The sequence below is a fragment of the Xenopus tropicalis genome, chromosome 7 (genome assembly GCF_000004195.4).
Source record: "Xenopus tropicalis strain Nigerian chromosome 7, UCB_Xtro_10.0, whole genome shotgun sequence".
Classification (NCBI taxonomy): domain Eukaryota; kingdom Metazoa; phylum Chordata; class Amphibia; order Anura; family Pipidae; genus Xenopus; species Xenopus tropicalis.
In genome coordinates this window covers 133,490,952-133,510,206 of record NC_030683.2, presented here as the reverse complement: position 1 = coordinate 133,510,206, position 19,255 = coordinate 133,490,952, and positions in this window count along the sequence as shown.

Here is a 19,255-nt window from a genome sequence, read left to right as displayed (position 1 = left end):
AGAAGCTGAGACAAAAGTTCCAGTCACTTTGCTGTTACAAACAGCCCCTCTGGGAATAAACTGCCCCATTGGAAAGGTTTCTCTGTATGTAACACAGTGAGTGTATCTGCCCCTTACACTCCCCCCCAGGGCTAAGGTACAGAATATTACTAGTTTTAGCACTGGGGCTTTTTTTTTGTTTTTGGTGTGTTTTTGGTGTGTTTTTGGTGTGTTTTTTTTTTTTTTTTTTTGCTTATATATACACCCACACAACAGCCCAATAACTCCTGACAAAGTGTTTATGAAGCAGTTGCATGGGGGTGTGTGTGCATTACACACGGGGAGAGGCCAAACTGTGCCAGTAGGTGTATAGGCAGAACAACATGTACAGGGGAACCTCTGCACAAACACTATGTTCCTTCCCAGGATGCAAAGTGACTGACACTGAGCTCAGAGTTTGTGTCTCACTATTATAAACAGGCTGTGTATGGAACCCCCAGTCTGTATGGCACCCCCAGGCTGTATGGCACCCCCAGTCTACTCAGCAAACCTTTGCTTTGGTCAGTGTAGAAGGAGTGAAGGAGTGAAGGAGTGAAGGAGTGAAGGAGTGAAGGAGTGAAGGAGTGAAGGAGTGAAGGAGTGAAGGAGTGAAGGAGTGAAGGAGTGAAGGAGTGAAGGAGTGAAGGTGTTTTGGTTGGAAAAATTGACCAATGAGAATGCTAATTAGATTCCCAGCACTATATCAGCCATTTTGATATTATCTTACATATAGAGATAATTATGTCATTTTTCCCGTCATTATATGGCACAGGAATGCTAGCACTGCGCTATGAATACTGTCACGTACAATTAGGATAATTTTGTAGGTAAATGGACACAAATCCCAGCACTAAAGCTGCCCCACAGCGCCCCCTAGTTCTCTATAGAAGTTGATAAAAAACATAATTTTACATGGAAACCAATTCCCCAATGTGAATTCTACCAAAAACTTAATTAATGATACAAGAGAAGTGACCAATGAGAATGCTGATTCCCAGCACTGTGTCAGGCCCCTTGCTGGTACCTTACATATAGAGATAATGATGGCATTTTCCCGTCATTATATGGCACAGGAATCAGACATGGGGATAAAGGGACAGACTTGTTCAGTGCTGGGAAACTGTGCTTATTGCTCCCAACTCCAATTGCAGGAACAGAGAACAGGGAGCCGGATTTACTCACATCAGCTGGGATTCTCATTGGAGGATTCTTTTGCATATTAATGCAGCCACTGACACTGAGGAGCTGGGAAAACTTGTATTAAACAAAAGAAAAAAACTCTAAAACCCACATTACATTACAGGGCAACACAGGAACCAGTGCAGGCTGCATATTATGATTCTTATTATTAATCAGCTTTTCTGTATCAGCTTCTATGGCAGATGTAATGTGACTTGTGTTGTTTGTTTTGATAATTTACTACATTCCCTAAGCTCCGCCTCCTTACAGCAGCCCAGGGCTCACTGAGCATGTGCAAGCCCTTATAATAAAGGTCTAACAAAGTAATAAGATGGCGGCCCCCTGTGGACAACTTTGAAACCCTAAAGCTTTACTTTAATTAGGCTTCTCAATCTCTGGGCTGGTGCAGCAAGTTCATAATGTTTATGTTCTGTATACAAAATGCAGAATTTCTAATTATTTTCTATTTTAGACTTTAGTTTCCCTTTAATGTGGTGCATATAGAAGTTTTAGAAGTTACTCTCCAGATTTTCTCTCTGGACTGTGGTTTAGTTTCTAAACTGCCAGGGGCAAACTTTACCTTAGGAACAGGACTTTAGGGCCCTTCTATACCCAAGGATCCTCCTTAGCTTTCTAAGATCAAGGAACAGGGGAGGCCCAAGCTGACTGGGTGCCCTAGGATCAGGGGTAGGCAGGAGAGGTAATTGACTGGTGCCCCCCCAGAGTTGTGCCCTAGGCAGGTGCCTCTTTTGTCTACCCCTGGTGCCAGCCTTGTCTAGGAGAAACTGCCCGAGAAAGTGGTAGATATTTTTCCAGTCCCCTACACTGGGATTTTTAATTCACTACTAACTGAGTAAAGTTTGGTTGAGCAGTGTTGCACAGCAGGGTTTAGTGTCTCTTGTAGGTTTGGATCTCACCTTCACATCTGCTGCATGCTCTGAGCAGGTCTTCTAAAGCTCAGCCGCACCCATTTGAGTGAGGCCCACAATTCCTTCTGGCTGCTTCCCTCTGCCATGGGTTTGGAAAGGGGCACCCCCCCAACGTAGGTGCAACCACCACTTCCTGAACTTGCACTGACTCTGTGATGTAATTAATCATGGGGCTTCACTCTGGCGCTGCTTTCTTTGCCATAACAGTAGTGATGAGCGAATCTGTCCCATTTCGCTTTGCCAGAAAATTCGCGAAATGGCCAAAAATTAGTGACACGCATTTGTTCTGTGATTTTTTTGTCGCCTGTGGCTATTTTTTTGTCACTCGTGTCTATTTTTTTGTCGCCCTCGCTTATTTGACGTGACCGCACCCTTTTTTGACACTACATGCCCATTTTGATGCGACCATGCCCAATTTGACGAGCAACAAAAAAATTTCCACGCGCCAAATTTTTCGTGGTGAATTTTCACAGAAGTTTCGCGAAACAATTTGCCAATGGCGAAATGTGGAAATTCACTGCGAAGACTGAGGGTCTGGAGGTTCCACTGGAAGTGACCCAGGCCCCCTACAGGGTGTCACACAGAGGGGAGTGGGATCCTGCTCAGTCCCCAGAGAGGAGTGTGAGTGTGGGATACGCTCTGGTACTGAGTGTGCCTGGGCCTCTTTACCTCAGCAAATCCATCTACTGTGAGTTCCATTTGTGCCTATAAATGTTTAATTTTCTATATATCTGTGTCACTGAGCTAGAATTAAACTCTGGTATTTTGGGAATCATTTCTTCCCTGTAGCTCCAAGCATCACATAAGAGCCATCAGCAAACAGGGAACTGTATATAAGCACCATGATACCCACCCTCACTGTCCTAATAAATAGAGCAGCTCCCTGTCTGTTCCACCAACTGCACTGACCAACTGCAACTGCAGCAATATAGAAGGAGCAATGATCCATTTTGCATCTCTGGCAGCAAGAAGTCATTTGTCTCATCTTCTAAATGTAACGTTCTTCCTTGTAACCCTATGGGGGGCCCTGCTGTACAGGAGCAGAATCACTGATCTAATCAAGTTTAAAGGCCACTAAAGCTTAAGGTTAAGGTTTAGGCAAAATTAACATTGTATAAAGCATTATTATTACTATTATTATGTATGTGCTGTGCCAAATGTATGTGAATGTGGGAAAATCACAGGCTGAGAATCAGCCCCATGCTGGCATCAACCTCCTTCCTTGGCTGCACCCAGAACCATTGCTCCGGCCCGGGGCAGGTACATATGTGAGGATTCATTTCCACACCAAAATCCACTGTGTGTACCTCCGCCCCGGGTGGCATCAGCCTATATAGTTATAGAGCAGTACTGCATAGGCAAGTAAAATGGCATTAACCCTTTCACTGCCAGCCGTTTTGGACAAAGCGGAACTTCTACTGCCAGACAGTTTTTGAACATTTTGCACTGTTTCACTTTAGGGGCCTTTCCTTGGGGGGACTTTTAGTTTACCCAGGAAAACTATATATTGTTTTTTTCAGGACAACCTAAGCTTTTAAAATATGGTAGAATATTTGTGTAATTCCAATTCTGTAACAAGATATAGGCTTCTAAATGTCTAAAAAAATGAAAAAAAATCACATTTTCCATAATATAAACACATGCACCAGAAACAAAAATTAGTTTATGCATGAAATTACAACTGATTTGGAAAGTCTTATGTCTCCTGAACGTGCCAATACCAAATATATATAGATTTATGGAGATTTCTCACTTTTATAGGTCAAAAACACCCAGCAGTACACTACCAAATTTCCAAAGCACTGCTCCAGAAAGCTGCATACTTTAGATTTCAAGGCCAAAAATTCCACTAACAGAAAGTTTATCCCAGAAAATTTTACATTTTTAGAAAGAAGAGATTCTGGGGAATCCAGAATAGGCACAACTGTTTGTCTACTCCAAACTATGAAGTCGCAATGCTTTCCTAAAGTTATTGGTTTTTATCAAAATTTGTGAAATTTTTTTAAAATCGCTTCAAAGCTTCCAGTCTATAGTATCTTAACTCCTAAAGGTCATAAAGTAACCAAATAAAACCCCCTAAATATGAACACCAGGGGTCCCCTGAACAGTTTGATGCCCAATATGTATAGGTTTAGCTAAGTATGTGGCATGTAGGGGCCCAATGAGAATATACACCCATATGTACTGTCATTTCAGCTTCTGCAAAATCAACATTTACATCATTAGATGTGGGATAAAACTAGTAAAAAGTACATTCACCCCAGAAAGTCATATATTTTTGGAAAGTACACATTCCCCCGAATCTAAAATGGGTACCCATGTCTTTCTACTCCAAAGTACCAAGCCGCAAAGCTTTCCTAAAGTTGGCAATTTTGATGACATTTCCAAAAATCCACTCAAAGCTTCCAGTTTCCAGCATCTTATCTCCCACATAGCATTAGGTACCAAGATAAAACACCCTAAATATGAACGCCAGGGGCCCACTGAACAGTTTAAAGGAGAACTAAACCCTAAAAAAGAAAATCATTAGAAATGCTGTATTTTATATACTGAACATAAACATAAACATTATGAACTTACTGCACAAGCCCAGAGGTTGAGAAGCCTAATTTAAATAATGATTTATGCTTTCAAAGTTGTCCACAGGGGGCCGCCATCTTGTTACTTTGTTATACCATCTTCTATAAGATCTGGCTCCTGCACATGCTCAGTTTGCTCTGGGCTGCTGTTGGGAGGCGGAGCTTAGGGAATGCAGTAAATTATCAAAACAACAGCACAAAGCCAGTGGCTGCATTAATATGCAAAAGAATCCCCCAATGAGAATCCCAGCTGATGTGAGTAAATCCGGCTCCCTGTTCTCTGTTCCTGCAATTGGAGTTGGGAGCAATAAGCACAGTTTCCCAGCACTGAACAAGTCTGTCCCTTTATCCCCATGTCTGATTCCTGTGCCATATAATGACGGGAAAATGCCATCATTATCTCTATATGTAAGGTAATATCAAAATGGCTGATATAGTGCTGGGAATCTAATCAGCATTCTCATTGGTCAATGCTTTTGTGTATATATTTTTTCCTTCAACCTACATAGAGAACTAGGTGGAACCTACAAATGATCCCATTGGCACAGAGACACAGGTGCATCATGGGTACAGGTACATATAAACTAGCGCTGCCCTATTATACACATTGTATTACAGGATATCAATACAAACAAGCTTTAGCTCAGTATTTAGACATAACTTGTTTACAGACTCCCAAATATTCCCATATCCCCATCCCCCCAAAATATCAGCTCAGAAGATAATTGGGGCTTTTTCTGACATAAACACATTCTGAATTCTCTCCTTCTATAAATGACTTTCTCTTATCCTCACATTACACTGACCAAAGCAAAGGGCAGATGTGCAGCCTGGGGGTGCCATACAGACTGGGGGTGCCATACACAGCCTGTTTATAATAGTGAGACACAAACTCTGAGCTCAGTGTCAGTCACTTTGCATATGCAAATCAGCATGCCTGGGAAGGAACATAGTGTTTGTGCAGAGGTTCCCCTGTACATGTTGTTCTGCCTATACACCTACTGGCACAGTTTGGCCTCTCCCCGTGTGTAATGCACACACACCCCCATGCAACTGCTTCATATACACTGAGAGTAGTTATTGGTCTGTTGTGTGGTTGGATATAAAAGAAAAAAAAAAAAAAAAAAGCCCCAGTGCTAAAGCTAGTAATATTCTGTACCTTAGCCCTGGGGGGGAGTGTAAGGGGCAAATACACTCACTGTGTTACATACAGAGAAACCTTTCCAATGGGGCAGTTTATTCCCAGAGGGGCTGTTTGTAACAGCAAAGTGACTGGAACTTTTGTCTCAGCTTCTGCCTCTGTTTCCAACCTTTGTAACTTATATTTGTTACACAGCTCAGTATTTGGGATCATTACAAGGGGGAAAGAGAAGCCACACTAAGGATTCAGCTAAAGTCTCACCCCAAGCTCAAAAGGCCTTTAGTTTTTAAGAGAGCAGCCAGACAGGACTGTGATTGGTTGGCTAATATGCATGTTTAATAGTGACCAGACCAAGCTGGCAGGGGAAAGAAAAATATTGGGAGTCGATCCCTAAGCTCAGGTCACTGACATCAGTCAAGAGCAAACTGAGCATGTGCAGTAGTTGGGCAAGGCAAAAGATGGAGAGCTACTGTGGGCATCTTCAGGGGCATGAATCTTTATTTCTATAGAGCTTTGGGGATGTTGGGCTGGTACAAGGGCCCAAAACACATAGCTAAACATTTCTAGCCATATTCTTTTTTAGGCTTTAGTTGTCCTTTAAGGTGGTGTTACCCACCGATGCCCAAAGGCCGAGGAGAGGTGTCCTTCAGCACCCAATGACTCAGTCCTACACTTGGTCTGAGCCAAAAGGCCGAAAAGCGATCACTGGCTAGCAATCCGCGGCGCCCTCTACTTTCTGCTGCCTCTGCATTAGCATAGGGAGAGCGGAGAGCGGAGGGCGGAGGGCGGAGGGCGGAGGGCGGAGGGCGGAGGGCGGAGGGCGGAGGGCGGAGGGCGGGCCAATTTCCGGCGCACTCTACTTTCTGCTGCCTCTGCATTAGCATAGGGAGAGCGGAGGGCCGGCCAGTTTAGCTAGCCTTGGCGGCTAGCAATCCGCGCCACCCTCTACTTTCTGCTGCCTCTGCATTAGCATAGGGAGAGCCGGCCAGTTTAGCTAGGCTTAGCGGCTAGCAATCCGCGGCGCCCTCTACTTTCTGCTGCCTCTGCATTAGCATAGGGAGAGCGGAGGGCAGGCCAGTTTAGCTAGCCTTGGCGGCTAGCAATGCATGGCGCCCTCTACTTTCTGCTGCCTCTGCATTAGCATAGGGAGAGCGTAGGGCCGCGGAGGGCCGGCCAGTTTAGCTAGCCTTGGCAGCTAGCAATCCGCGGCACCCTCTACTTTCTGCTGCCTCTGCATTAGCATAGGGAGAGCATAGGGCCGCGGAGGGCCAGCCAGTTTAGCTTGCCTTGGCGGCTAGTAATCCGCGGCGCCCTCTACTTTCTGCTGCCTCTGCATTAGCATAGGGAGAGCGGAGGGCCGTGGAGGGCCGGCCAGTTTAGTTAGCCTTGGCGGCTAGCAATCCGCGGCACCCTCTACTTTCTGCTGCCTCTGCATTAGCATAGGGAGAGCGGAGGGCCGGCCAGTTTAGCTAGCCTTGGCGGCTAGCAATCCGCGGCACCCTCTACTTTCTGCTGCCTCTGCGAGAGCATAGGGAGAGCATAGGGAGAGCATAGGGAGAGCATAGGGAGAGCATAGGGAGAGCATAGGGAGAGCATAGGGAGAGCATAGGGAGAGCATAGGGAGAGCATAGGGAGAGCATAGGGAGAGCATAGGGAGAGCATAGGGAGAGCATAGGGAGAGCATAGGGAGAGCATAGGGAGAGCATAGGGAGAGCCAGATTAGCTAGCCTTGGCAGCTAGCAATCCGCGGCATCCTCTACTTTCTGCTGCCTCTGCATTAGCATAGGGAGAGCGGAGGGTTTTAACTCAGTAATAAAGCAACTTCGTAGGAAAACCCACTGATTACTTTACAACATCACAGAAAAACCAATTTTTAAATTTTATTAAATTTTTTGTTATTTTTAAATTTTAAAATTACTTTAAATTCCTAATATGACCCAGTACCATTTCCCTTATTTCATTTTGAGTCAGCCTGTTTATAATAGTGAGACACAAACTCTGAGCTCAGTGTCAGTCACTTTGCATCCTGGGAAGAAACATAGTGTTTGTGCAGAGGTTCCCCTGTACATGTTGTTCTGCCTATACACCTACTGGCACAGTTTGGCCTCTCCCCGTGTGTAATGCACACACACCCCCATGCAACTGCTTCATATACACTGAGAGTAGTTATTGGTCTGTTGTGTGGTTGGATATAAAAGAAAAAAAAAAAAAAAAACAAGCCCCAGTGCTAAAGTGAGTAATATTCTGTACCTTAGCCCTGGGGGGGGGGAGTGTAAGGGGCAGATACACTCACTGTGTTACATACAGAGAAGTTATTGGGCTGATGGGCACTAAAGTGAGTAATATTCTGTACCTTAGCCCTGGGGGGGGGGGGGGGTGTAAGGGGCAGATACAGTCACTGTGTTACATACAGAGAAGTTATTGGGCTGATGGGCACTAAAGTGAATAATATTCTGTACCTTAGCCCTGGGGGGGGGAGTGTAAGGGGCAGATACACTCACTGTGTTACATACAGAGAAGTTATTGGGCTGATGGGCACTAAAGTGAGTAATATTCTGTACCTTAGCCCTGGGGGGGGGGGGAGTGTAAGGGGCAGATACACTCACTGTGTTACATACAGAGAAGTTATTGGGCTGATGGGCACTAAAGTGAGTAATATTCTGTACCTTAGCCCTGGGGGGGAGTGTAAGGGGCAGATACAGTCACTGTGTTACATACAGAGAAGTTATTGGGCTGATGGGCACTAAAGTGAGTAATATTCTGTACCTTAGCCCTGGGGGGGGGGGGAGTGTAAGGGGCAGATACACTCACTGTGTTACATACAGAGAAACCTTTCCAATGGGGCAGTTTATTCCCAGAGGGGCTGTTTGTAAGGAATATAAATGTCCTTCCTGTAGGCAAAAATGACATTTTCTCGGAAGAGAACAGTTCACAACCTCATGGCCTTCCTTACCACAATTTGGACACAGAACACAACCGTCTGTAACATGACCGTACTGCCGACACCGTTTGCAGAAATCTGGCATCCCACTGAAAAAGCAATCGATATTTACCGTACCCAGCCGGAATCTTGCAGGGGGATACGTACCCTTTTTCTCAAAGACTGCTTTAAAACGGTACTTGGAAGTCCAAATGCCCAACTCATTCAAAATTTTACCTGCAAAAGAAAGCTTTTTACAGTACCTGCCAATGACCGCTTCAATCTCTTTTAGCGGCACGAACGGTGAATAAGATTTCACCACCAAGAAGACTTCTTCTTCAGCAAAATGTGGGAAAACTTTAAATCCTTCCAATCTCGGATCAGCCAAGTTTCCCTCCAGGATACTCATGAAGCTCCGAAAGACTCCCTCTCCATCGAAGGTAACATCATACACTCCTCTCTTCGGGTAGTCTTGAATAGCGAGAATTTCCCTCCTGGAGACTCTGCCGAATTCCTCTAGAACCTTCTGCACCACATACTTCAGATTCTGCTCGGCGTTCGAAGGATCCACAGCAACGATTCTGATCGAATTCCTGACTCTCACGAAGACTGGAACCGAATCCTCACTCGTAGCCATCTTAGGAATGCTCGCAGTTTCCCCCACGGGTTAGGGTTCTCACTGCAGCAAGGGGTGATCGCTCCTCGTTGCCCAGGGTAGAAAGCCCCCCAAAAGCAGCATGTAGCTTAAAGGAGAACTAAAGCCTAAAATAGAAAATCATTAGAAATGCTGTATTTTATATACTGAACATAGATATAAACATTATGAACTTACTGCACAAGCCCAGAGGTTGAGAAGCCTAATTAAAATAATGATTTACGCTTTCAAAGTTGTCCACAGGGGGCTGCCATCTTGTTACTTTGTTAGACCATCTTCTAAAAGATCTGGCTCCTGCACATGCTCAGTTTGCCCTGGGCTGCTGTTGGGAGGCGGAGCTTAGGGAACATAGTAAATTATCAAAACAACAGCACAAAGCCAGTGGCTGCATAAATATGCAAAAGAATCCTCCAATGAGAATCCCAGCTGATGTGAGTAAATCCGGCTCCCTGTTCTCTGTTCCTGCAATTGGAGTTGGGAGCAATAAGCACAGTTTCCCAGCACTGAACAAGTCTGTCCCTTTATCCCCATGTCTGATTCCTGTGCCATATAATGACGGGAAAATGCCATCATTATCTCTATATGTAAGATAATATCAAAATGGCTGATATAGTGCTGGGAATCTAATCAGCATTCTCATTGGTCAGTGCTTTTGTGTATATATTTTTTTCCTCCATAGAGAACTGTAAGGGGCAGATACAGTCACTGTGTTACATACAGAGAAGTTATTGGGCTGATGGGCACTAAAGTGAATAATATTCTGTACCTTAGCCCTGGGGGGGGGAGTGTAAGGGGCAGATACAGTCACTGTGTTACATACAGAGAAGTTATTGGGCTGATGGGCACTAAAGTGAGTAATATTCTGTACCTTAGCCCTGGGGGGGGGGGGGAGTGTAAGGGGCAGATACAGTCACTGTGTTACATACAGAGAAGTTATTGGGCTGATGGGCACTAAAGTGAATAATATTCTGTACCTTAGCCCTGGGGGGGGGGGAGTGTAAGGGGCAGATACACTCACTGTGTTACATACAGAGAAGTTATTGGGCTGATGGGCACTAAAGTGAATAATATTCTGTACCTTAGCCCTGGGGGGGGGGGGGAGTGTAAGGGGCAGATACACTCACTGTGTTACATACAGAGAAGTTATTGGGCTGATGGGCACTAAAGTGAGTAATATTCTGTACCTTAGCCCTGGGGGGGGGGTGTAAGGGGCAGATACACTCACTGTGTTACATACAGAGAAGTTATTGGGCTGATGGGCACTAAAGTGAATAATATTCTGTACCTTAGCCCTGGGGGGGGGGGGGGGAGTGTAAGGGGCAGATACACTCACTGTGTTACATACAGAGAAGTTATTGGGCTGATGGGCACTAAAGTGAATAATATTCTGTACCTTAGCCCTGGGGGGGGGGGTGTAAGGGGCAGATACAGTCACTGTGTTACATACAGAGAAGTTATTGGGCTGATGGGCACTAAAGTGAATAATATTCTGTACCTTAGCCCTGGGGGGGGGGTGTAAGGGGCAGATACAGTCACTGTGTTACATACAGAGAAGTTATTGGGCTGATGGGCACTAAAGTGAATAATATTCTGTACCTTAGCCCTGGGGGGGGGAGTGTAAGGGGCAGATACACTCACTGTGTTACATACAGAGAAGTTATTGGGCTGATGGGCACTAAAGTGAATAATATTCTGTACCTTAGCCCTGGGGGGGGGGGAGTGTAAGGGGCAGATACAGTCACTGTGTTACATACAGAGAAGTTATTGGGCTGATGGGCACTAAAGTGAGTAATATTCTGTACCTTAGCCCTGGGGGGGGAGTGTAAGGGGCAGATACAGTCACTGTGTTACATACAGAGAAACCTTTACAATGGGGCAGTTTATTCCCAGAGGGGCTGTTTGTAACAGCAAAGTGACTGGAACTTTTGTCACAGCTTCTGCCTCTGTTTCCAACCTCTGTAACTTATATTTGTTACACAGCTCAGTATTTGGGATCATTACAAGGGGGAAAGAAAAGCCGCACTAAGGATTCAGCTAAAGTCTCTCCCCAAGCTCAAAGTGCCTTTAGTTTTTAAGAGAGCAGCCAGACAGGACTGTGATTGGTTGGCTAGTATGCATGTTTAATAATGACCAGACCAAGCAGGCAGGGGAAAGAAAAATATTGTGAGTCGATCCCTAAGCTCAGGTCACTGACATCAGCCAAGAGCAGACTGAGCATGTGCAGTAGTTGGGCAAAAGATGGAGAGCTACTGTGGGCATCTTCAGGGGCATGGATCTTTATTTCTATAGAGCTTTGGTGGCTTTGGGCTGGTACAGGGGCCCAAAACACATAGCTAAACATTTCTAGACATATTCTTTTTTAGGCTTTAGTTGTCCTTTAAGGCTGATAGCCGATGCTACAAGGCCAAGGGGCGATGTCCCTGGGCACCTCTGACTCAGTTCTACACTTGGTCTGAGCCAAAAGGCCGAGAAGCGATCGCATAGGGAGAGCGGAGGGCCGCAGAGGGCCGGCCAGTTTAGCTAGCCTTGGCGGCTAGCAATTCGCGGCGCCCTCTACATTCTGCTGCCTCTGCATTAGCATTAGCATTAGCATTAGCATTAGCATTAGCATTAGCATTAGCATTAGCATTGGGAGAGCGGAGGGCCGGCCAGTTTAGCTAGCCTTCGCGGCTAGCAATCCGCAGTGCCCTCTACTTTCTGCTGCCTCTGCATTAGCATAGAGAGAGCAGAGGGCCGGCCAGTTTAGCTAGCCTTCGCGGCTAGCAATCCGCAGTGCCCTCTACTTTCTGCTGCCTCTGCATTAGCATAGGGAGAGCCGGCCAGTTTAGCTAGCCTTGGCGGCTAGCAATCCGCGGCGCCCTCTACTTTCTGCTGCCTCTGCATTAGCATAGGGAGAGCGGAGGGCCGAAGAGGACCGGCCAGTTTAGCTAGCCTTAGCGGCTAGCAATCCGCGGCGCCCTCTACTTTCTGCTGCCTCTGCATGAGCATAGGGAGAGCATAGGGAGAGCATAGGGAGAGCATAGGGAGAGCATAGGGAGAGCATAGGGAGAGCATAGGGAGAGCATAGGGAGAGCATAGGGAGAGCGGAGGGCCGGCCAGTTTAGCTAGCCTTGGCGGCTAGCAATCCAGGGCGCCCTCTACTTTCTGCTGCCTCTGCATTAGCATAGGGAGAGCGGAGGGCCGGCCAGTTTAGCTAGCCTTGGCGGCTAGCAATCCACGGCGCCCTCTACTTTCTGCTGCCTCTGCATTAGCATAGGGAGAGCGGAGGGCCGGACAGTTTAGCTAGCCTTGGCGGCTAGCAATCCACGGCGCCCTCTACTTTCTGCTGCCTCTGCGAGAGCATGGGGAGAGCATGGGGAGAGCATGGGGAGAGCATGGGGAGAGCATGGGGAGAGCATGGGGAGAGCATGGGGAGAGCATGGGGAGAGCATGGGGAGAGCATGGGGAGAGCATGGGGAGAGCATGGGGAGAGCATGGGGAGAGCATGGGGAGAGCATGGGGAGAGCATGGGGAGAGCATGGGGAGAGCATGGGGCCCGCCAGTTTAGCTAGCCTTGGCGGCTAGCAATCCGCGGCGCCCTCTACTTTCTGCTGCCTCTGCATTAGCATAGGGAGAGCGGAGGGCCGTAGAGGGCCGGCCAGTTTAGCTAACCTTGGCGGCTAGCAATCCGCGGCGCCCTCTACTTTCTGCTGCCTCTGCATTAGCATAGGGAGAGCGGAGGGCAGGCCAGTTTAGCTAGCCTTGGCAGCTAGCAATCCGCGGCACCCTCTACTTTCTGCTGCCTCTGCATTAGCATAGGGAGAGCATAGGGAGAGCAAAGGGAGAGCAAAGGGAGAGCATAGGGAGAGCATAGGGAGAGCATAGGGAGAGCATAGGGAGAGCATAGGGAGAGCATAGGGAGAGCATAGGGAGAGCATAGGGAGAGCATAGGGAGTGCCGCAAAGGGCCGGCCAGTTTAGCTAGACTTGGCGGCTAGCAATCCGCGGCGCCCTCTACTTTCGGCTGCCTCTGCATTAGCATAGGGAGAGCGGAGGGCTGCTGAGGGCTGGCCAGTATAGCTAGTCTTGGCGGCTAGCAATCCACGGCGCCCTCTACTTTCTGCTGCCTCTGCATTAGCATAGGGAGAGCGGAGGGCTGCTGAGGGCTGGCCAGTATAGCTAGTCTTGGCGGCTAGCAATCCACGGCGCCCTCTACTTTCTGCTGCCTCTGCATTAGCATAGGGAGAGCGGGCCATAGAGGGCCGGGCAGTTTAGCTTGCCTTGGCGGCTAGCAATCCGCGGTGCCCTCTACTTTCTGCTGCCTCTGCATTAGCATAGGGAGAGCGGGACACTGAGGGCCGGCCAGTTTAGCTAGCCTTGGCGGCTAGCAATCCGCGGCACCCTCTACTTTCTGCTGCCTCTGCATTAGCATAGGGAGAGCGGGCCGCAGGGGGCCGGCCAGTTTAGCTAGCCTTGGCGGCTAGCAATCCGCGGCGCCCTCTACTTTCTGCTGCCTCTGCATTAGCATAGGGAGAGCAGGCCACAGAGGGCCGACCAGTTTAGCTAGCCTTGGCGGCTAGCAATCCGCGGCGCCCTCTACTTTCTGCTGCCTCTGCCTTAGCATAGGTAGAGCGGGCTGCAGAGGGCCGGCCAGTTTAGCTAGCCTTGGCGGCTAGCAATCCGCGGCGCCCCCTACCTTCTGCTGCCTCTGCATTAGCATAGGGAGAGCGGAGGGCCGGCCAGTTTAACAAGCCTTGGCGGCTAGCAATCCGCGGCGCCCTCTACTTTCTGCTGCCTCTGCATTAGCATAGGGAGAGCGGGCCGCAGGGGGCCGGCCAGTTTAGCTAGCCTTGGCGGCTAGCAATCCGTGGCGCCCTCTACTTTCTGCTGCCTCTGCATTAGCATAGGGAGAGCAGGCCACAGAGGGAGGGCCACAGAGGGCCGACCAGTTTAGCTAGCCTTGGCGGCTAGCAATCCTCGGCGCCCTCTACTTTCTGCTGCCTCTGCATTAGCATAGGGAGAGCGGGCCGCAGAGGGCCGGTCAGTTTAGCTAGCCTTAGCGGCTAGCAATCCACGGTGCCCTCTACTTTCTGCTGCCTCTGCATTGGCATAGGTAGAGCGGGCCGCAGAGGGCCGGCCAGTTTAGCTAGCCTTGGTGGCTAGCAATCCGCGGCGCCCTCTACTTTCTGCTGCCTCTGCATTGGCATAGGTAGAGCGGGCCGCAGAGGGCCAGCCAGTTTAGCTAGCCTTGGTGGCTAGCAATCCGCGGCGCCCTCTACTTTCTGCTGCCTCTGCATTAGCATAGGGAGAGCGGGCCGCAGAGGGCCGGCCAGTTTAGCAAGCCTTGGCGGCTAGCAATCCGCAGCGCCCACTACTTTCTACTGCCTCTGCATTAGCATAGGGAGAGCGGGCCGCAGAGGGCCGGCCAGTTTAGCTTGCCTTGGCGGCTAGCAATCCACGGCACCCTCTACTTGCTGCTGCCTCTGCATTAGCATAGGGAGAGCGGGCCACAGAGGGCCACAGAGGGCCACAGAGGGCCACAGAGGGCCACAGAGGGCCACAGAGGGCCACAGAGGGCCACAGAGGGCCACAGAGGGCCACAGAGGGCCACAGAGGGCCACAGAGGGCCACAGAGGGCCGACCAGTTTAGCTAGCCTTGGCGGCTAGCAATCCGTGGCGCCCTCTACTTTCTGCTGCCTCTGCATTAGCATAGGGAGAGCGGAGGGCCGCGGAGGGCCGCAGAGGGCCGGCCAGTTTAGCTAGCCTTGGCGGCTAGCAATCCGCGGCGCCCTCTACTTTCTGCTGCCTCTGCATGAGGGAGAGCAGAGGGAGAGCAGAGGGAGAGCAGAGGGAGAGCAGAGGGAGAGCAGAGGGAGAGCAGAGGGAGAGCAGAGGGAGAGCAGAGGGAGAGCAGAGGGAGAGCAGAGGGAGAGCAGAGGGAGAGCAGAGGGAGAGCAGAGGGAGAGCAGAGGGAGAGCAGAGGGAGAGCAGGGAGAGCAGGGGGCAGGGAGCCAGTTTAGCTAGCCTTGGCGGCTAGCAATCCGCGGCGCCCTCTACTTTCTGCTGCCTCTGCATTAGCATAGGGAGAGCGGGCCGCAGGGGGCCGGCCAGTTTAGCTAGCCTTGGCGGCTAGCAATCCGCGGCGCCCACTACTTTCTGCTGCCTCTGCATTAGCATAGGGAGAGCAGGCCACAGAGGGCCAACCAGTTTAGCTAGCCTTGGCGGCTAGCAATCCGCGGCGCCCTCTACTTTCTGCTGCCTCTGCATTAGCATAGGTAGAGCGGGCTGCAGAGGGTCGGCCAGTTTAGCTAGCCTTGGCGGCTAGCAATCCGCGGCGCCCCCTACTTTCTGCTGCCTCTGCATTAGCATAGGGAGAGCGGAGGGCCGGCCAGTTTAACAAGCCTTGGCAGCTAGCAATCCGTGGCGCCCTCTACTTTCTGCTGCCTCTGCATTAGCATAGGGAGAGCAGGCCACAGAGGGAGGGCCACAGAGGGAGGGCCACAGAGGGAGGGCCGCAGAGGGCCGACCAGTTTAGCTAGCCTTGGCGGCTAGCAATCCGCGGCGCCCTCTACTTTCTGCTGCCTCTGCATTAGCATAGGGAGAGCGGGCCGCAGAGGGCCGGCCAGTTTAGCTAGCCTTAGCGGCTAGCAATCCACGGTGCCCTCTACTTTCTGCTGCCTCTGCATTAGCATAGGTAGAGCGGGCTGCAGAGGGCCGGCCAGTTTAGCTAGCCTTGGTGGCTAGCAATCCGCGGCGCCCTCTACTTTCTGCTGCCTCTGCATTGGCATAGGTAGAGCGGGCCGCAGAGGGCCAGCCAGTTTAGCTAGCCTTGGTGGCTAGCAATCCGCGGCGCCCTCTACGTTCTCTTGCCTCTGCATTAGCATAGGGAGAGCAGGCCGCAGAGGGCCGGCCAGTTTAGCAAGCCTTGGCGGCTAGCAATCCGCAGCGCCCACTACTTTCTACTGCCTCTGCATTAGCATAGGGAGAGCGGGCCGCAGAGGGCCGGCCAGTTTAGCTTGCCTTGGCAGCTAGCAATCCGTGGCACCCTCTACTTTCTGCTGCCTCTGCATTAGCATAGGGAGAGCGGAGGGCCGCAGAGGGCCGGCCAGTTTAGCTAGCCTTGGCGGCTAGCAATCCGCGGCGCCCTCTACTTTCTGCTGCCTCTGCATGAGGGAGAGCAGAGGGAGAGCAGAGGGAGAGCAGAGGGAGAGCAGAGGGAGAGCAGAGGGAGAGCAGAGGGAGAGCAGAGGGAGAGCAGAGGGAGAGCAGAGGGAGAGCAGAGGGAGAGCAGAGGGAGAGCAGAGGGAGAGCAGAGGGAGAGCCAGTTTAGCTAGCCTTGGCGGCTAGCAATCCGCGGCGCCCTCTACTTTCTGCTGCCTCTGCATTAGCATAGGGAGAGCGGGCCGCAGGGGGCCGGCCAGTTTAGCTAGCCTTGGCGGCTAGCAATCCGCGGCGCCCACTACTTTCTGCTGCCTCTGCATTAGCATAGGGAGAGCAGGCCACAGAGGGCCAACCAGTTTAGCTAGCCTTGGCGGCTAGCAATCCGCGGCGCCCTCTACTTTCTGCTGCCTCTGCATTAGCATAGGTAGAGCGGGCTGCAGAGGGTCGGCCAGTTTAGCTAGCCTTGGCGGCTAGCAATCCGCGGCGCCCCCTACTTTCTGCTGCCTCTGCATTAGCATAGGGAGAGCGGAGGGCCGGCCAGTTTAACAAGCCTTGGCAGCTAGCAATCCGTGGCGCCCTCTACTTTCTGCTGCCTCTGCATTAGCATAGGGAGAGCAGGCCACAGAGGGAGGGCCACAGAGGGCCGACCAGTTTAGCTAGCCTTGGCGGCTAGCAATCCGCGGCGCCCTCTACTTTCTGCTGCCTCTGCATTAGCATAGGGAGAGCGGGCCGCAGAGGGCCGGCCAGTTTAGCTAGCCTTAGCGGCTAGCAATCCACGGTGCCCTCTACTTTCTGCTGCCTCTGCATTAGCATAGGTAGAGCGGGCTGCAGAGGGCCGGCCAGTTTAGCTAGCCTTGGTGGCTAGCAATCCGCGGCGCCCTCTACGTTCTCTTGCCTCTGCATTAGCATAGGGAGAGCGGGCCGCAGAGGGCCGGCCAGTTTAGCAAGCCTTGGCGGCTAGCAATCCGCAGCGCCCACTACTTTCTACTGCCTCTGCATTAGCATAGGGAGAGCGGGCCGCAGAGGGCCGGCCAGTTTAGCTTGCCTTGGCGGCTAGCAATCCGTGGCACCCTCTACTTTCTGCTGCCTCTGCATTAGCATAGGGAGAGCGGAGGGCCGCAGAGGGCCGGCCAGTTTAGCTTGCCTTGGCGGCTAGCAATCCGCGGCGCCCTCTACTTTCTGCTGCCTCTGCATGAGGGAGAGCAGAGGGAGAGCAGAGGGAGAGCAGAGGGAGAGCAGAGGGAGAGCAGAGGGAGAGCAGAGGGAGAGCAGAGGGAGAGCAGAGGGAGAGCAGAGGGAGAGCAGAGGGAGAGCAGAGGGAGAGCAGAGGGAGAGCAGAGGGTTTTTGCTCAGTAATAAAGTGACAAAGTAGTAAACCACCAATCACTTTACAGCATCACTTAAAAACCAATTTTTCCTTTATTATATATTTTTATAAATTTTTTTAGAATTAAAATTTTACCTTAACCCTCTGAAGTATCTAAGCACTGCAGCTCTAACTTCATGCTCTGATTTACCCGTTATACATTTATCTATTATCTCTGCGACCTCTTTTTTATCTGGCCAATGGCTAAGAGCGTCCTGGATATCCTCATCCGGCAAATCTTTGAAGAAATTGTAAAGATCTTCACCCCTAGAATGAGATTCAACATTAGTAGACTCTACTGATTCACCTGAAGAACTTACATCTGTATCTTCTTTCTTTCTTTTTTTCTCTTTGTCCTCTTTCTTTCGCTTCACAGTGGGACCAACCTGCAAAACTTTACTTACAGAAGCCTCTTTCGGGGCTTTAGGCACTGGATCAGCTTGAACAAGCGACTTACCAGAATCTGTAATTTTTCCTGGTTTTCCCTTTCTCTGAGGACAACCTGCATATAAATGTCCTTCAGTTACATTTCCTAGGAAGAGAACAGTTATTTACCTCATGTCCTGCTTTCCCACAGTTCTGACACAGTACACAACCATCTGCCACATGATCGTACTGGCGACATCTCCGACAAAACTCCGGCATTCCATTAAAGAAACAGTCGATATTAACAGTTCCTAGACGAAATCTAGCAGTCAGGAATACTCCTTTATCCAAAACAGCTTTGAACCTGTATTTAGAAGTCCAAATACCAAGTTCATTCAAGATCTTACCTGAAAAGACCAGCTTTTTACAATACCTGCTTAACACAGTCTCGATCTCCTTGAGCGGCACAAAAGGAGAGTACGTTTTTACCACAAGGAAAATCTCTTCCTCCGCAAAGTGTGGAAGAATTTTGAGCCCTTCCAACCAGGGATCAGCCGAATTCTCCTCAAGAATCCTCAGGAAACTATGGTAGACTCCTTCTCCGTCAAAGGTGACATCATTTACACCTCTCCTGGGATAATCCTGAATAGCGAGGATCTCTTTCCTGGACACTCTGCCGAGATCTTCCAGAATCCTCCGAACGACGAACACCAGATTCTTCTCCTGGTTCAAAGGGTCAGCAACGACGATCCTAACCGAATGTTTGACACGAACAAACACTGGGACCGAACCATCCTCTGCTGCCATCTCAAAGCACTCTCAGTTTCCCCCTCGGATTAGGGTTATCACTGAAGTGAGGGTTGATCGCCTCCCGTTGCCCGGAATAGAAAGCCCCCCAAAAGCAGCATGTGGCTTAAGACGCAATGTCTCCGGGCACCTCTGACTCAGACCTACACTTGATCT